The sequence below is a fragment of the Ambystoma mexicanum genome, chromosome 5q, assembly GCF_040938575.1.
Source record: "Ambystoma mexicanum isolate Mex_15411 chromosome 5q, UKY_AmexF1_1, whole genome shotgun sequence".
In the NCBI taxonomy this organism is placed as follows: domain Eukaryota; kingdom Metazoa; phylum Chordata; class Amphibia; order Caudata; family Ambystomatidae; genus Ambystoma; species Ambystoma mexicanum.
This window is the reverse complement of record NC_090933.1, coordinates 1,383,311,631-1,383,331,480: the sequence shown is the minus strand read 5'-3', so window position 1 is coordinate 1,383,331,480 and position 19,850 is coordinate 1,383,311,631. Positions and strand designations below refer to the sequence as shown.

Sequence of the window (19,850 nt, the reverse complement as noted above, 5' to 3'; positions counted from 1 at the left end):
GGATTGTTGGGTTTGGTGAGGATTCTGGGATTTGTTACTAAGGGATTTAGAGGAAGATCTTCTATTAGTAAAATGTTAGGCATGGGATTCTGGGGAGATAGTTGGAATAGGTTATGATTTTGTACATAATGGTATTTTGTTGAAATCCAGGATATATTGGGTTTCTTATAATCAATGCTATTTTGTATGTGTGTATGTTGTCCTTTGTTATAAGTGTGGTATGGGGTGGGGGGGTGATACGTGTGTTGCTCGACTCTATTTGACGGGTTTGATATTTGTCATAATGTTTAATGGATAGATTAATAATGATTAATAGTCTATGAGTGTGTGTGACAATATGGAGTGTATTGGAGTGCTATAAAAGGGCCTGTCTTGTTTTGCACTTGGAATGTGAAAGGGTTGAATTGTATACGAAAGAGAAAGAAGGTGCTGACTAAACTTTGGCGGGAGAAAATTGATGTGGCAGCTTTGCAAGAAACACATTTAATTGATGGCACTGGTGATTCTCTGATTAATTCAAGATATACGAAAGTTTTCTTAAATTGCTACTCCTCCAACTCTCGGGGTGTTGGAATTTTGTTGAAAAAAGGATTAGATGCCTGTGTTGAAAAAGTGAGTATGGATGGTGAAGGACGTATCATACTTATTGATCTTAAATGTGAGGGCATGTTGTTGACAGTTGGATCAGTATATGGGCCATGTGCGGGGGATAGGGTCTTTTTTGACTCACTGAAGAAGATGCTTGGTGATATGGGAGGTGAAATGATTGTTTTGGGAGGGGATTTTAATTGTGTGATTGACCCCAAAATGGATAGGTCCTCGATGTGCAAATTTACTGGACAGAAATCAAGTAAGGAGTTTCGGGACTTCCTGGAAGTATATGATTTAGTAGATACATGGAGACATTTTCATTGGAGGGATAGGGAGTTCTCGTTTTATTCACCAGTGCATAATTCTTATTCTAGGCTTGACTACATGTTGGTGTCGGATAGTTTAATTGAGAATGTAAATGAGGTGTCTATGGGAGAACGACACATTTCGGATCACTCAATGGTAATGGCTAAGTTGATGTTGCTCGCTGGAAGGCAAGGACCTAGTAGATGGAGGTTGAAACCTTTTGTGTTACAAAATCAAGATGCCACTGACGCATTAATGAACTTTATACCAAATTTCTTTGAGATGAATGAGGGCACGGCGGACAGCATGGTGGTGTGGGATGCTTTTAAGGCTTCTATTAGAGGGGAACTGATGAACTGGACTGCAAGAATGCGTAGGGTGGGTGAAGCCAGACTGGTGGAGCTTGAAAAGGAACTTGGAGACTTACAACGAAATTATGCTTTCTCGAGAGAAGAGAATATTAGACTTAAGATCTTGGATGCTGAGGAGATATTAAAAAATGAGGTGGACTCACAAGTTGAGAAGGGATTGTATTACATGAAGCAAAAGTACTGGGAGCAGGGGGATAAAGCGGGGAAGTTGTTGGCAAGTAGATTGAAGAGTTGTTCGGAGAGGGTGTATGTCCAAAAAGTTGTTGATGCGTCTGGAAATTTGGAAATTAAGAAAGGTAAAATTGGTGAATGTTTTCGCTCCTTTTATGCTAAATTGTATACGGAAGATATTGCACCACAAATAGGTGATTTTGATAGATTCTTTGGAAAAATTGAACTCCCAGTGCTTTCTGAAGAAGGTAAAGGTTTTATGGAGGCACCGATTACTATCCTAGAGGTTTTGTCAGTAATTGAGGAAATGAATAAGGGTAAATCTCCGGGGATGGATGGTTTGACGGTAGAATTTTATCAGAAATTTTGTGAAGTGTTGGCGCCGAGTTTGTGTGAATTATATAACTGTTTTTTGAGGGAGGGGAGGTTATGTGATTCCATGAAGGAGGCAATCATCACGGTGATCCCGAAACCTGGAAAGGATCTTACTAAGTGCAATAATTATCGGCCTATCTCCTTACTTAATGTAGACCTGAAGATTTTTACGAAAATACTGACAGTAAGGCTTAAAAAATATATGGGTGATTTAGTGGAGCGTTCTCAAACAGGATTCATGGAGCGAAGGTATGGATATGATAATATTCGAACACTGTTAGATATTTTGAGTTTGCCGGGCTCGGAAATAAAGGACATTTTGTTGATTTTTTTAGACGCCGAGAAGGCCTTTGATAGGGTGAATTGGGGCTTTCTGAATTATACGCTGTCGAAGTTGGGTTTTGGTCCTTTCTTTCTTAAGGCTATTCAAGCTCTTCAGAATGGCATTTCGGCAAAGGTGTGGGTGAATGGGGGGTTTTCTACGTCATTTCCGTTGTTTAGAGGCACTCGCCAAGGTTGCCCCTTGTCGCCACTGTTATTTAATTTAGTGTTGGAGCCCCTGTTGGCATATATACATCAGATGAGATGTATCAGAGGGTTTGCAGTGGGAGAAGGGGAAGTAAAGGCTTTGGCTTATGCGGATGATGTGGTGGTCGTCTTGAATGACCCTGTTGTAGGGGGTCAACTATTAAGGGAGGTCTTTGAAGAGGTGAGTAAGCTATCTGGGTATCGGATCAACTGGGATAAGACGGTGGTATTTCCAGTGAGGGCTTCACCTGGATGTGAACAGCTGCTGGGGTGGGATTGTAAATGGGAATATTCTAGTGTGAAATATTTGGGTATTCATATTACTCAAGATTTTGGAAAGTTAGTAAGTTATAATGTGGATAAAATCATTGAGGTTCTTAGGCGGGATATTATGAGATGGGGACGTGTTAATCTGACTCTTTGGGGCAAAATTAATGCTATTAAAATGATTTTGCTGCCAAAGATTCTGTATGTTGTTCAATCTCTGCCTTTACATTTTACAAAGGGAGCATTGGCACGTGTAGATAGATTGTTTCAGGATTTTTTGTGGGGATTTGGGAAGAGAGCCAAGATTCCCCGGTACATTATGGTCAGGAAAGTTAAAGATGGGGGATTTGGGTACCCGGTATTGAAAAACTACTGTAGTGGTTTTTTGTTAAACAAAGTGTCTAATTACACTGGTGTAGACCTGAACCGGGTACCGTGGTGGGTACAAATTGAGATGCAGCGGTTTTTGCCTTATGATATTAAAGGTTTGTTTTCTTTTGGAAAGTTGCCTAAGAAGGTACGGTGTTTGAAATCGGTGTTAGCTACCAAAGAAGCGTTGTCGTCATGGATTATAGGTACTGGTCAGGGACTATATCTTTATGAAGAGGCTTCACTTTGGCATAATCCTGGTCTGCAGTATAATAATAAGGTACTGACTTGGAAGAGTTGGATTCAGAGGGGAGTTTTGATTATTGGCGATGTGTGGAATGATGCTGGGGTGGTACCTTTTGGGAGTTTAGTTGAGAAATTTGGTTTGAGGGACAGGGAATTGAGAAGATATGAAATGTTGGTAGCTTTACTCTTGGAACGGAGAGAAATGTTGGATGCTCCATTCTTGAAAAAGCCAGAGAATTTTGATATATTGGAAATGGGATTTCAAAAAGTGTCTACATTTATGCAGTTTATGCAACTGGATGGGCAATGGTTGGACTCGTGGGAAAAGTTGAGGTTATCATGGACGGAGGAGTTGGGCAGGGAACTCACATTGAAAGAATGGGATAAGATTTGGAGAGTGCCGACGACAGCCAAAGTGGATTTGCAATTACGCTACATACATCAAAGGATATTGGGCAGAATATATTGGACTCCAACACGTATGTGCAAATTGGGTTTAGTTGATGATGATTTGTGTTGGGGTTGTGGAAAAGAACAGGGTACTCTGTTACATATGTTGTGGCATTGTGAAAGGGTGGTAAGATTTTGGAGGGAGGTTATTGACAGGATTGATCAGGTCTGGGACGTTGTTTACCCACGCAATCCCTTAGCAGTTATATTCCTGTCGTATGGTGGTGGGCGTAATGTAAGTTGGGTGATATTGTGCGGGGTGCGTAAAGTTTTGTTGGTGGCGGTTAAACAAGTGTTGAAGGTCTGGAAGACACGGAAAAAGCCGACAGTGGAGGAGTGGATTTTGGATGTTAGAGCTTTATCAAGATTTGAAAAAACTATGTTTAGTAAACAAAACAAGGCAGAACTTTATGATGAAATGTGGGAGAGTTTTAATGACCTTTATGGATAATGCTAGGTTGAATTATAGAGTGGAGTGAAATGGTTTACTTTCAGGTACTTTACATATAGGGGGGGGGAATTGTGTTGTTTATGTGGTTGTTTTGTGTAGTCTTGTTTGTCTGTTGTTATTTGTTTGATATATCTGGTTTGGTTTTAAGTTAATTTTACATTTTGATATGGTGGGATATGGGGTCATGGTATGAAATTCTGCTGTATTGCTTCCTGCTATTGTATATTTTGCAGTTCAATGACTTATGATGATGATACTGCTTGTTGAATATTGTTGAAAATGAGAAATAAAGAGTTTAAAAAACAAAAAAAAAAAAAAAAAAAAAAAAAAAAAATATGACATCACAAATGTCATTGATAGACGTCTACCAACATCTGACTTCATAGCGGACCTTCCAGACAGTGCCACATGACCATGCGCTGGCGCACGGCATGATGACGTGTCCGGGAACCCGTCCGCACTTCACAATAAGATCTCTGCTTGACGGACAGTTCGGAACTGCATTTTCTACTGATCTAGGAACTTTCAAATTTCCCTTGCACAGCTCCAACACCTATTCCTACTCATTATCCATTAACAATCTAGTACACAGTACATACTTTTGGCAAAACTGCTATTTATCTTAAAATGGCATCAGCTAATGCCATCCCTCCTCCCCAAGAGCTCCTTGATTACTGCTGTAATCAAGGAGCATGAGAAACAGTGCCCCCTAACTTAGAAATAACACACACGCAACATTTTCCCTTGTCCACCTACCCCTCCATATTAGTGTTTGGTTCCTCTTCCCTCATTTCCTTCCCCACCTTTCGTTCTCAGCTCTCCTGCCAAAAAAAAAAATACATCCAAAAACAACAAAAAACATATTCCTTTAGGAACCACCTTTCACAGTTAAAAAATAGAACTAAAAAACAAATTTATAGACTCCATCTACTTTATATTTCTCAGTAAAGTACATAGACTAAACAAGATTTTCCAACATTTCCGTTTGCATTTTGTGTTATGCTAATGGGAATATTGTGGCGTTCATCCTCCGTTCCAGGGACTGGAACGGTGGATACCGGCCCAGCAGCCCAAGTTATCAGCCCAAGCGAAGCGAGGGTGGATAACGAGGTCTCTGGACCATTATCCCCCCCATTCCAGGCCCTGAAATGGGGGATGAAGGCCATTAGCACCCTAGGTTCCCAAAGCGGGAACACGGGCTGCTAAAAAATAGGATTTTTCTTCCAACACCGGGACGAGATGGCCACCATGGAAAGGGAAGGCGAGGGTTCCATAAAGGGCTCCTCTTCGCTTTCCATAGCAGCCTGCAGAAGGCAAAAAGAGAACCCTATGACCATATCACCACGAGCACATATTCTTCCCTTTCAAATCTATCCTAATTTCGAACAACTTTACCACAAAGCCAGTCCCGGGTGGACATGGCCACTTTAATCCTATGTTTTGTCCCTTGTGGTCATGGCCAGTAGCCAGATTGTCCGGATCATGACCTTATTCCATGACCCGGACAATCTGGCCACTGCCAATGGCCGCAGACTACCCCTCAGTCAATAAATGTATACCGCTATTTTTTGTAGCTACATTATGACACTTGTCAAATAATAAAACACTGGCACCATGCTTGTAGGTCCTTGCCAATGCTCCTTACGCAAGTTTGCTGGAAATCCACCCATGTTTTATTTCTTCAAAAGTGTCAAATGTTTGCACATACAATCGTCATATAACCTAGCCCCCACTTGACAAAATCCAGTCAGACTTTACGAAAACATCTATATTTAGATCTATAATCTTTTTGCCAACCTTTGTGTAGATTTGTTAAATGGCACCATATTTATAAGCCTTTACAATATTTTGGGACCCCCCCTCTAATTTTGCTCCCTCTTGACACAATCCCACCAAACTTCGCAAACACATGTATATCTAGATCTATTATCAGTTTGCCAAATGAAGTGTAGATTCGTCAAATGGCACCTCATTCATAGCAGCAGCAGGGCCATCATGCCTTACATTGGGAGAGCCACAACCATGGCTTTCCCCCTGCCCCCATCAAGGGGAAGATTTGTGCTATGGAGGGAGTTGTTTCCAGTCACCAGCCAGCAAAATCAAGTGCGAAAAATACAAGTACCAGAATCCTCAGAGCTAATTAACTTGCCACACCTGAAAAAGAAATGCAGACCTGCCTGAAATAACTAAGAAACTCAGCCTCCCTGAAGATTGATGCAGTCATGAAAACGTGCGTTAGGAGGAGAAGCTAAAGACTGGTAACAGAGCGCCTGCCTTTACATCTTTAAACATTGTTCCAGGAGTCCCGGGCTCAAAAGGCAGCAGCAGCAGGGCCATCATGCCTTACATTGGAGAGCCACAACCATGGCTTTCCCCCTCCCCCCATCAAGGGAAAGATTTGGGGTAGGGGGGGGGTTGTTTCCAGTCACCTTCCAGCAAAATCAAGTGCAAAAAATACAAGTACCAGAATCCTCAGAGCTAATTAACTTGCCACACCTGAAAAAGAAATGCAGACCTGTCTGAAATAACTAAGAAACTCAGCCTCCCTGAAGTCATGAAAACGTGCGTTAGGAAGAGAAGCTAAAGACTGGTAACAGAGCGCCTGCCTTTACATCTTTAAACACCTCATTTATAAACCTTTACATTATTTTGGGACCCCCTTCTAATTTTGCCCCCTCATGTCAGAATCCCACCAAACTGTGCATACTCACTCATAATCAGGTCAGAAATATACATGCAAAATTTCATGCAGTTCCATTAAGTGGCGCCAAAGTTATAAGCCATCCAAAAACTGCATTTCACCAACCCTGTAATGCTAAGGTGTTCGCGAACTTTACAGGACTGTTCACGGACATCCGAACTGTTCGTGGACTTTCGCGGCAAAAAACACCCGTTTGTTTTGCTTCTTGCAGCCATATCCCATCCTCATCACCCCTCACCTCCCCAGAGATTATTTGATAAGTTTGACAAGTGGAATGTTGTGTTTTTTAATATGTTTTTGCCGTGATGTCCGTGGACATCGGCCGCTGTCCGCGAATCTCTCTTCGGCTCTTGTTAGAAGTGTTTCAAGATTATTACAGATTTCTTCTGTAGGATCATGATCAATTTTGGCATAAACAGTGTGGTCATCAAGTTGTCTTTTGCATTCCTTTACATAATCATGTGTGTTCTGTAGTACTAACGCTCCACCTTTGTCAGCTGGTCTTATTGTGATCTTGTCATCAGAATACAGATTTTGAATAATTGACATTTCACCTCTGCTGAGGTTTTTGTTTTTCGGTGCACCGAACCGGATTTTTTAAAAATCTGATAATACATTTTTTCAAAAATATCAATTGCTGGTACGTTGATAGGTGGTAAAAATTTACTTTTCGGTTTAAATTCAACTAACTCAGGTTGTTGACGTACTACTGTGTTCTCATTGTCCATTTCTGCAAAGAAAACTTTAAGTTTTAGTTTCCTGGTTAATTTGTGTAATGTCACTTTTGTGTTGAATAAACTAGTTACAAAGGGTAGGTACAAATTTGAGGCCCTTTTGTAGCACAGCATTCTCCCGTTTGCTTAACACCTGATCTGAAATATTCACTGCTAAGTTCCTCGTGCTTGAAATCTCGTTGTCATCCAGGGGCATTTTCCTCTTCCCCCTCCTCGTTCTCTTTCTCTTTGATTGCTGTCTAAAAAAGGTTGTGGTGTGGTTCTACTTGTTCCAGCTAATGTACTGCTTGCTCCACTTTCACCTTCTGCCCCTTGTGGTTGTGGCTGGGGATTGCGATCATCTCTGTTAGAGTCTGTATCTGAACTACTATTGTCTGAGTTAGGGTTTCTAGGACGTGGTGGTTGATTCTGATACTATCAGCCCATCTATATACTTCGTCTCGCAGGTAATCTAAAGTATCTCGTCTGAATTTCCTTATTTTCCTGGCCTCCAGGTCTGTCTTATATCCTTCTAGTTGTTTGTTGATATCCGTCAAAACATCTTTAAATGTTTCTGCACTAGTGAGTGCTGTGATTTCTGTCAGATCTTGAATTTCTTGTTCCAGATTCAACAAGTTGGCAGAGTTCTTTTATAGTCAGCAATATCAAATCTTGGATACACATGAAGATGAATGCACATGTAATTTTTTCAGCCAATATTTGCACTATTTGTATTGTACTTTCAATTGTTCAACTATTAGTTCATCGGAACATATATTACCACTGAAGCTCGTGGTTCTACAAAATTATATGCAGTTCCTAAATTATATGTAGTTCCCATATATAACTATTGATATTTATTCAAGAGTAGAATGTATTGAAGTGATTTAGACGGCATCGAGTTATTAGAAGTGGAATATCAACATAGTGAGCATTTGAGGTAACAACTCTACCAATGCGGAAGAGAGGTTTAATGCAGGATTGTCCCATTTCAGGTAGAAAACCCAACATTGACAATTCCATCGAAGCACAACACTGATTAGATGTTACACACTTAGGTCCTAATGAGTTGCCCCTCCCAAGATGGCCAACGTAACTAGTTGCGATCGGCCATCTTGTAACACAACGTTGCCATGCCAACGGTAAAACATTAACAGGAACACGATTGCCACAGCTGCACTGTATGTGGCTGGAGCGGCTGTATGCATAGCAACACCTCAGATAAGGTAAGAACAGAACTTATTGGAAATACACAAACGCAATCTTGACATTGATGGATAACGTAAACATATTGATATCGTTTCCTTTCAGAAGGACGTTTACTAATGTCGCGAACCGCGTACTTCTGAGCAGGACATTTCCCTGCACAAAGGTCAGTGAAGCTGACACGGTGTATAGGTTAAAATGGGCAATCTTATAAATATATATGAAGTCTCACAATGGTGAGTAAACGTATACAAACATGAACATAGAGAAACATTTACGGGCACTGAATGAGAAGCACACGCTTAAAAATGGCAGAATATAACACATTGAGCGCACTTATTCACAACAAGCTGAATTGATCACAACCAAGGGCTCATGAACTAATAACACCATGACATACTTGCATGGGGTGCACAAAGCATGGAACTGAGTAGCGATCACCTTTATACATTTGTGTGTAGACAGCTATTATTGATCATATCAATGTGTTTTTCTTTATGTTTTTTCTTATGTGTTACTGTGTCTTTTAACTGTGGGTACCCTGTCTTTTGATGTTATATGATATTGTATGATGCTATGGAAATTGCAATTATGGTATAATATGTACAGTACGTTATTGAGAGAAGACTGGGCTCATATGAAGGATTTAATCTGAAATGCATTGGCCATACAGTCATTGTTTGCGGCAAATTGATGATTAATAACCAATAATTTAAAGAATAAAAATATGTTTGTTTAAAACATTATACATAACTTTTCAAGGTATTCTTTGGAAAATTATTTAAAGAAACAATTAACCCCTAGTGGGAAACACGGTTGTGCAGCCCACACCAAAGGCTATTGAGCCTAGGTCTCATTCATTTTTCAGTCATATTTCTGTGCCCTGCACGGTGGCACTACATAGTGGGCTGCACCCTACTAAAATATATTCAAGCTTCAAATTCAACAAAACAGAACGCTATAACAGATCAACCTAAAACAAGCGGTGCCCTCTCTACAACCATTGGTCTATCTTCCATGTTGTGCCATATCCAGCATGGAGGACTTCCAGGGAGCTGGTTTTGATTGCTGTGAGTTTAGCCTATCAAGCTATGGGTAATGTCGGAAGTGAACAGGCAACGGGAAGAGATCTTTGGTTTGGGTGGAAAGGCAATTTTGTCTGCACAGGGCCACAAAAAAAAAAAACTTTAAATATGACTTTGTAATCATTGCATATGGATAATGCTGCCTGCCAATATGAACGGTTCCTGCCTGCCGTCCAAGAATAACAATCTGTATGTCAAAGTACACTCCAACCTAGACCGCGCTACCCCCCCACCTAATTGGTTCCTACCCTCCTCCCAGCCCAACAATGTAACCTCCATCACTGTCCTGCTCCCCGTCCTCCTACCTACTCCCCTTCAATTCCATGTCATTTCATCGTGGAATGTTTTTTTTGTGGGCGGTTTTACCGCAGATTTTTTAATGAAAAAAACTCATGGACATTTTTTTTGCCCCATCCCATTACATTTTTTACCTATTTTGATGATGTGATGAAAGGACATTGTACCCTCACCAGCCTCCACACACGATCAGCCCTACGACTCAGGAGCCACAAGAACCCTGAAACACCATCCCGAAAAGCAACAATCCTCCTATCCGCCCACTCAACCTCTCGCCCTCACGGCCAGCCCCTCGTAACACACCCTGCACCCTTGTGCCCTCAAAACACACTAAGCTTGATACCTCCACAGCTACCAACTACCTCCTTTCTCCCTCTCCCATCACACCCTTAGATACCCACCCAGCCATCAATGCATCCCCCTTCCCTACACAGACACCGTGCAACCGCAGACTAACAATGTTGCATGCTCGCACACTACCAACTTACTGCCACTCTTTCCCAAGAGGCACATCCTCAAGAAATCGCCTACTCGCGCTGCGCACCCAAACCTCAGCAGCCCCCCTGCCACCACCACCCCTGGTGTAATCAGCAGCCTCCCTATGCAGCTCACCAAACCACTTGCCTCATTCCAATGTGCCCTCATTAATTCCTGCTCCCTCCCAGCACATGCTCTGGAAATCTGTGACCTGCTCCCCGCACACAAACCTGAACCTCAGTCATCTCTGAAACTTGACTACATGAAGCCTCTGGCACGGCCTTATCCTTAGCCCTACCCCAAGGCTACAACATCTACCATCTGGACCGCCTACACACCAAAGGCGGTGGAGTGGCCATCATTGCCAAGGAATCCCTCTTCCTACGACAGGTCACCAACTCATTTGAAGGTAACAGTGACGTTTTGTCCCTCAAACTTACCACCTCCCCTAACTGCACCATCACTATACATATCGTTTCCCGCCCCCCGCTCATCCCCATGGCTGACTTCCATGAGAAACACATACACCTCCTATCTGACAACCTAAAAATCTCCTCTAAGTCCATTCTATTAGGAGACCTGAACCTCGGATTCAATGACCCTGAGGATTCACATGCCAAATCTCTTGCCAAAGCTCTAGACACCCTGGGGTTCAATCAATCAATCAATCAATCACTAACCCCACCCACTCTAAAGGCTGCATCCTGGACTGGATAGCCAACCACAATTACTCTCTATCCATCTGCTCCAATGCCCCCTGCCCCTGGACAGGCCACCATATCATCCACTTTTACATCCACATGCCTACGATAAAAAACCTCTCACCACACAACTACCGCATTACCCAGTTCAAGGAAAGTAACCAAATCGAGGCTACTGCTCTATGTAGCAACCCCCACTTTCAAACCTCCTTTCTCCAACGATCCCATCCTTCTAGCTGATCTATACAACTCTGCACTAAAGAATGTACTCAATGCCATAGCTCCAGTGTCAGCAGGAAAATCAAAACTGCCAGACACGCAAATGCTTGGTTCACCCCAGAGCTACTGGAACTCTTCTCCTTGAAATGCACCGCCCTCTCCACTTGGTAAACTAACCCACTTGAATCCACAAAACTAGAATTCAACAAGATAGCCACCCAATACAAAAAGGCAATCATCTCGCCCAAATCCGCCTCCTTCAACACTAGGATTACCAATGCAAAATCTGGAACTAAGAAAATCTTTGCCATCTTCAGAGAACTAGAATCACCAGCTCCTACCACGCAGGTCATAACTAAAGACGAATCATGGTGTTCTAACATCAAAACCGCCATGCTAAACAAACGTAACCTTCTGCAGAGCACAATCCCAACCAGAACACATTGCCCTCACCCTCAGCCACACCCACCACTAACCCCTCTGCCCAGGAGGATATCCCCCTCTTCTCCTTCAATGATGTCACAGAACTTAGTCCTCACCCTCCTAAAACACCTCAAACCTTCGAACTGCAAAGGTGATGACTGTCTAGCCACGATCATTAAAGACTGCTATCACACTAGCCCTGTTTCTCACAGCAGTTATCAATGCCTCCTTTCCCTCTGGACTGGTCCCTCCTAGCATTAAGGAAGCCTGGGTACGACCACTTCTAAACAAGCTGTCACTTTACCCGGCCTCCTCTAAACAACTACAGACCCATAACTACTGTCCCTTTCCTTTTAGAAATCGTTGACAAATCACTGGTCCAACACTTCCTCGAAAACAAACCATATCCTGGGCCTACGTCAATCCGGCTTTCGCCCTGGTCACGGCACAGAATCTGCTCTGCTTGACCTTAAAAAGCAACTTGATATAAAGGATGCAGGCAAGCCTGCCCTACTCCTCTTCTTGGACTTATCAGCCGCATTTTACCTAGTGGACCACAACATTCTTTGTCACCACCTCACTTCCTCAGCACACTTCTCACCTAATGCCACAGCCTGGATCAGCTCATTCCTGCAAGGAAGAGCCATGAGAGTGTTCTCAGATCAGGCTTGTGGTGCTCCCATCACCATTCACTGCTGAGTCCCTCCGGGATCCTATATCTCTCCCAGTCTCTACAACATTTCCACTAAGCCTCTATTTGACATCCTAGATTCCATTGGTATAGCTTACACTAAGTATGCTGATGACACCCAAATCCTACTCCCACTCTCCGGTAACTACGAAACTGACGCCAAGGCCCTCAACACTGCCTACTCCACTATTGAGGCCTGGATGTCAGCCAACCGTCTCTGCCTCAACAGTGATAGGACTGACATACTCCTAGTAGGTTCACAGGAAACCCTAAACGTACTTACCAACCAATACAGCACTTTCACAATTGATAACATACAGATCCTGGTCTCCCCATCAGTAAAACCTTAGGAGTCTACCTCGATGCCACCCTCTCCATGTCACGTCAAGTCAGCGCCATCGCCTCCTCAGCTGCCTACTACACCAAATTGATTAACGCAGCCAAACCCCTCTTATCCACTGAGAACTGCCTCTCCATCACCAGAGCCATAATAGGCTCAAGACTGGATTACTGCAACATCCTCTTTGCTGACACTACAGCAAAAAACCTAATGAAACTCCAAATAATCCAAAACAATGCAGTAAGAGCAGCTCTCAAAATTCCCAAAAGAGAACACATATCTGCCGTTAGTGTACGGCAAAGCGGATGCCCCGGAGGACGTATCTATTAAAGTTTCCTGGCAATAAACTGTGGGATGTACATCTTTGCTTTAAGCTAAATTTGATGTACACCCATGAAAGGACATTGAAATGGGGAAATAAATCTGCAGCAGATGCTCCTGTACGGAGCCGCTTTTGTAATGAATCAGAACAAAAACAAACCCTAAAACATCTTGTAATCTACTGAAAACACTTTGATAACTGGGACCTGGCATGATCGGTACGACGTTGCTAGCCAGGGAATGGTTGTGGATGGCATGTATGTGGGGATATACAACAAAGACCATATTGGCTCTTTCAAAATGTCTTGTGCTGTTAAATGTAGAACTGGAAAAAATGATATCACAAGTATGAAGAATGCCAGTATTTCTGCTTTGAATAAACTTAAAAACACTTACAGGGTAATTCATAGAATTTCGCAGAAAAGTGTTGCAAGCGTCTGGCGCAGAGTGTCCGCGTGCGATTGTCTGCGTCAGGCACGTGCGCTAAAACCGATTTCCGCGCACAGCGTATTCATGGATTCTAGGCTCCCAAACCAGCCGTGGCGCAGAGTATCGCAGCGACCCTGCAGCAGCGCCAGTAATGCCCCCAAGAACGCCCTCGCGCAAGGAAAAGCCATCAAAATCGCAAAATCATCGCAAAGGGCTGCGCTAACCTTGGACCAGTTTACAGGGCTGCCAAACAAGGAACGCAAAGCGGGTAACGTTCATATCAGGGGTACGCGGGAAGTTTTACACGCGATTAGCCAGGGTACGTGTATTACAGGGGTACGCGGGAAGTTCAACACGCGATTGGCCAGGGTACGTGTATTACAGGGGTACGCGGGAAGTTCAACACGCGATTGGCCAGGGTACGTGTATTAAAGGGGTACGCGTGAAGTTTTACATGCGATTAGCCAGGGCACGTGTATTACAGGGGTACGCGGCAATTATCACACGCGATTTGGCTGGGTACGTGTATTACAGGGGTATACGGGAAGTTTTACACGCGATTTGGCTGGGTACGTGTATTACAGGGGTGCAAGGAAATAATCACACGCGATTTGGCCAGGTACGTGTATTACAGGGGTGCGCGGGAATTATCACACGCAATTTGGCTTGGTACGTGTATTACAGGGGTGCGTGGGAAGTTAAACACGCAATTAGGCTGGGTGAGTCCTCACAGGTGTACCCTGTACACCCTCCACGGCCCCTGCAGGCCGCCCACACCACAGGAGACTACCCTGCACACCTGCTCATGTCCCCCTGAACCACCCCCCAGCAGTGCAGGGGAACCCTCCACCAGGCCCCCACCCATGTCCCCTATCACCCCCACCCCCCAGCCACCAGGGGCACCCACCACCAGGCCCCCACTCATGTCTCCCACCACCCCCACCCCCCAGCCACCAGGGGCACCCACCACCAGGCCCGCACCCATGTCTCCCACCACCCCACCCCCCAGCAGTGCAGGGGCAGCCTCCACCAGGCCCCCACCCATGTCTCCCACCACCCCCACCCCCCAGCAGTGCAGGGGCACCCACCACCAGGCCCCCACTCATGTCTCCCACCACCCCCACCCCCCAGCAGTGCAGGGGCAGCCTCCACCAGGCCCCCACTCATGTCCCCTATCACCCCCACCCCCCAGCCACCAGGGGCACCCTCCACCAGGCCCCCACCCATGTCCAACCCATGTCTCCCACCACCCCCACCCCCCAGCCACCAGGGGCACCCTCCACCAGGCCCCCACTCATGTCTCCCACCACCCCCACCCTCCAGCCACCAGGGGCACCCACCACCAGGCCCCCACTCATGTCTCCCACCACCCCCACCCCCCAGCCACCAGGGGCACCCACCACCAGGCCCCCACTCATGTCTCCCACCACCCCCACCCCCCAGCAGTGCAGGGGCAGCCTCCACCAGGCCCGCACCCATGTCTCCCCCCACCCCCCAGCAGTGCAGGGGCAGCCTCCACCAGGCCTCTACCCATGTCTCCCACCACCCCCACCCCCCAGCAGTGCAGGGGCAGCCTCCACCAGGCCCCCACCCATGTCTCCCACCACCCCCACCCCCCAGCAGTGCAGGGGCACCCACCACCAGGCCCCCACTCATGTCTCCCACCACCCCCACCCCCCAGCCACCAGGGGCACCCACCACCAGGCCCCCACTCATGTCTCCCACCACCCCCACCCCCCAGCCACCAGGGGCACCCACCACCAGGCCCCCACTCATGTCTCCCACCACCCCCACCCCCCAGCAGTGCAGGGGCAGCCTCCACCAGGCCCGCACCCATGTCTCCCACCACCCCACCCCCCAGCAGTGCAGGGGCAGCCTCCACCAGGCCCGCACCCATGTCTCCCACCACCCCACCCCCCAGCAGTGCAGGGGCAGCCTCCACCAGGCCCCCACCCATGTCTCCCACCACCCCACCCCCCAGCAGTGCAGGGGCAGCCTCCACCAGGCCCCCACCCATGTCTCCCACCACCCCACCCCCCAGCAGTGCAGGGGCAGCCTCCACCAGGCCCCCATCCATGTCTCCCACCACCCCCACCCCCCAGCAGTGCAGGGGCACCCACCACCAGGCCCCCACTCATGTCTCCCACCACCCCCACCCCCCAGCCACCAGGGGCAGCCTCCACCAGGCCCCCACCCATGTCTCCCACCACCCCACCCCCCAGCAGTGCAGGGGCAGCCTCCACCAGGCCCCCACCCATGTCTCCCACCACCCCCACCCCCAGCAGTGCAGGGGCACCCACCACCAGGCCCCCACTCATGTCTCCCACCACCCCCACCCCCCAGGGGCACCCACCACCAGGCCCCCACTCATGTCTCCCACCACCCCCACCCCCCAGCAGTGCAGGGGCAGCCTCCACCAGGCCCCCACCCATGTCTCCCACCACCCCACCCCCCAGCAGTGCAGGGGCAGCCTCCGCCAGGCCCGCACCCATGTCTCCCACCACCCCACCCCCCAGCAGTGCAGGGGCAGCCTCCACCAGGCCCCCACCCATGTCTCCCACCACCCCACCCCCCAGCAGTGCAGGGGCAGCCTCCACCAGGCTCGCACCCATGTCTCCCACCACCCCACCCCCCAGCAGTGCAGGGGCAGCCTCCACCAGGCCCCCACCCATGTCTCCCACCACCCCCACCCCCCAGCAGTGCAGGGGCACCCACCACCAGGCCCCCACTCATGTCTCCCACCACCCCACCCCCCAGCCACCAGGGGCACCCACCACCAGGCCCCCACTCATGTCTCCCACCACCCCCACCCCCCAGCAGTGCAGGGGCAGCCTCCACCAGGCCCCCACTCATGTCCCCTATCACCCCACCCCCCAGCCACCAGGGGCACCCTCCACCAGGCCCCCACCCATGTCCAACCCATGTCTCCCACCACCCCCACCCCCCAGCAGTGCAGGGGCACCCACCACCAGGCCCCCACTCATGTCTCCCACCACCCCCACACCCCAGCCACCAGGGGCACCCACCACCAGGCCCCCACTCATGTCTCCCACCACCCCCACCCCCCAGCAGTGCAGGGGCAGCCTCCACCAGGCCCCCACTCATGTCCCCTATCACCCCCACCCCCCAGCCACCAGGGGCACCCTCCAGCAGGCCCCCACCCATGTCCAACCCAGGTCTCCCACGACCCCCACCCCCCAGCAGTGCAGGGGCACCCACCACCAGGCCCCCACTCATGTCTCCCACCACCCCCACCCCCCAGCCACCAGGGGCAGCCTCCACCAGGCCCCCACCCATGTCTCCCACCACCCCACCCCCCAGCAGTGCAGGGGCAGCCTCCACCAGGCCCCCACTCATGTCCCCCATCAACCCCACCCCCCAGCCACCAGGGGCACCCTCCACCAGGCCCCCACCCATGTCCAACCCATTTCTCCCACCACCCCCACCCCCCAGCAGTGCAGGGGCACCCACCACCAGGCCCCCACTCATGTCTCCCCCCACCCCCACCCCCCAGCCACCAGGGGCAGCCTCCACCAGGCCCCCACCCATGTCTCCCACCACCCCACCCCCCAGCAGTGCAGGGGCAGCCTCCGCCAGGCCCGCACCCATGTCTCCCACCACCCCACCCCCCAGCAGTGCAGGGGCAGCCTCCACCAGGCCCCCACCCATGTCTCCCACCACCCTCACCCCCCAGCAGTGCAGGGGCACCCACCACCAGGCCCCCACTCATGTCTCCCACCACCCCCACCCCCCAGCCACCAGGGGCAGCCTCCACCAGGCCCCCACCACCCCACCCCCCAGCAGTGCAGGGGCAGCCTCCACCAGGCCCCCACCCATGTCTCCCACCACCCCCACCCCCAGCAGTGCAGGGGCACCCACCACCAGGCCCCCACTCATGTCTCCCACCACCCCCACCCCCCAGCCACCAGGGGCACCCACCACCAGGCCCCCACTCATGTCTCCCACCACCCCCACCCCCCAGCAGTGCAGGGGCAGCCTCCACCAGGCCCCCACTCATGTCCCCTATCACCCCCACCCCCCAGCCACCAGGGGCACCCTCCACCAGGCCCCCACCCATGTCCAACCCATGTCTCCCACCACCCCCACCCCCCAGCAGTGCAGGGGCACCCACCACCAGGCCCCCACTCATGTCTCCCACCACCCCCACCCCCCAGCCACCAGGGGCAGCCTCCACCAGGCCCCCACCCATGTCTCCCACCACCCCACCCCCCAGCAGTGCAGGGGCAGCCTCCACCAGGCCCGCACCCATGTCTCTCACCACCCCACCCCCCAGCAGTGCAGGGGCAGCCTCCACCAGGCCCCCACTCATGTCCCCTATCACCCCCACCCCCCAGCCACCAGGGGCACCCTCCACCAGGCCCCCACTCATGTCTCCCACCACCCCACCCCCCAGCAGTGCAGGGGCAGCCTCCACCAGGCCCGCACCCATGTCTCCCACCACCCCACCCCCCAGCAGTGCAGGGGCACCCACCACCAGGCCCCCACTCATGTCTCCCACCACCCCCACCCCCCAGCAGTGCAGGGGCACCCACCACCATACACCCCACCAACCTGGATGACTCCGTGCCATCTTCCCTCGTTGGGCCCTGTGGGGTCCCAGCTGCCTCTTCTGCTGCTGAGGAGTCCAACTCCGACCTCCGCCTCTTGGACCTCCCCTTGCCAGCTGTGGCCTGGGACGCGGCACCAGACTCCTCACTCCCCGACGAGATCACAACTTGGGAGGGGATCTGGCCCTTGCGTCTCCGGCTGGTGGTGCGACCCCTGCCGCTGTGCTCCACAGCACCTGCTCCGTCCTCTTCATCAGTTGACGGTGCAGACAGGGAGAAAGAAAACACAGGCATCAGGGCACTGTAAAATTGACTCATACACACTTGACAGTTATACATTAGTGGCATAGGTAAACCTCAGACATGGCATCACAATCCCCAACACACATGTCATTTCAACTTGCACACATGAGCCATACCACAGCCATGATGCAACAGCCAGCACCATCCATTCACATACAACAGCATGTGCAGCCAAAGGTCATCCACACATCACATGCAACATAGGGAGTACACTACACATGCACACACAACACCAAACCTGCATGCATGTGTACACCTCCGCCAACTGTCGCAGTGTCTCCATCGACATCCATGTCACACCTGACAATCATTCCTCCACATCCTGTGCCATGCAAGCCCACACACACAAGCACCATCCATGTGTCACACATGAGACCCCTCGCATGTGTCACCCTCACAGCCCTGTACACCCCCCCTACTTGGCCACATAAAAATACATGTTCAACCTGCACACTCCTGGCACACCACCACACGCACAACTTACTATCAGTATGCATGTACACTTACCGCTCGACTCCAGACGGGTCTGCTTCTCAAGGACATGGATGTGGAGCGCAGGGGATATGCGTTCCAGGACCCTCATCTGATCTTCCGACAAGTGGCCCCGCCCGCCCCTTAGCATCTGCTGCCATCATGAGGCGCCGGGCCTTGTTGAGGGTGCTGGACCTGAAGTCCTCCCAGCGCTTCCTTACACATTAGTAGTCGCGGACTGCCACCTCCTCCGCGTTGATGGCAGTCACGACGTCCATCGGCGCGCAACCTTCCGAAGAGGGCATCATACTGCCCCACGACATGCTCCACCAGGACAACAACTTCACTGGCACTGAAGCTGGTGCCCCTCTGCCTCCTTGGCCGGGGGTTGCCACTGGTGCCAGATGTCGTAGTGCCCGACATGGCAACCCCAGAGGCAGGAGTGGGTGGGCAACTGGGTCCTGGTGCTGGGCTGTGGGGTGACAGTCGGGAGCCTTTGGTTCCAGCAGGGGTGGTCACAGCAACAGCACCCCTGGCTGATGTGCAGGCAGCAAATGGCAGGGCACGTGGCCAGCAGGCAGTCAGGCAGCAGCAGATGGCAGGTGGGAGCGTGCTCAGGGCTCTGGGGGGCAGTAATTTGGCCTCCTGGGCAGGAGCGTGGTCTTTCGTGTGTGAACGCGTGGACAGCCTGATAGGGAGTGATTTTGCACTTGAAAATCCCACACGTCTGCATGTGAATCGAAGAAAGGCCCTTAGCGCGTAAACCCATCAACAGCATAT

The 19,850-nt window shown here is 49.8% G+C and overlaps 1 protein-coding gene across 1 annotated transcript in view; it reads right to left on the bottom strand.

Moving 5' to 3' along the window:
- Positions 1-19,365, bottom strand: part of LOC138498192 (zinc finger protein 850-like) — a 43,805-nt gene extending 24,440 nt beyond the window's left edge. Inside the window, exon 1 of the mRNA XM_069622072.1 lies at positions 18,301-19,365. The gene's annotated coding sequence lies outside the window, so the exon portion shown is untranslated. The remainder of the gene's footprint in view (positions 1-18,300) is intronic.
- Positions 19,366-19,850: the final 485 nt, after the last annotated feature.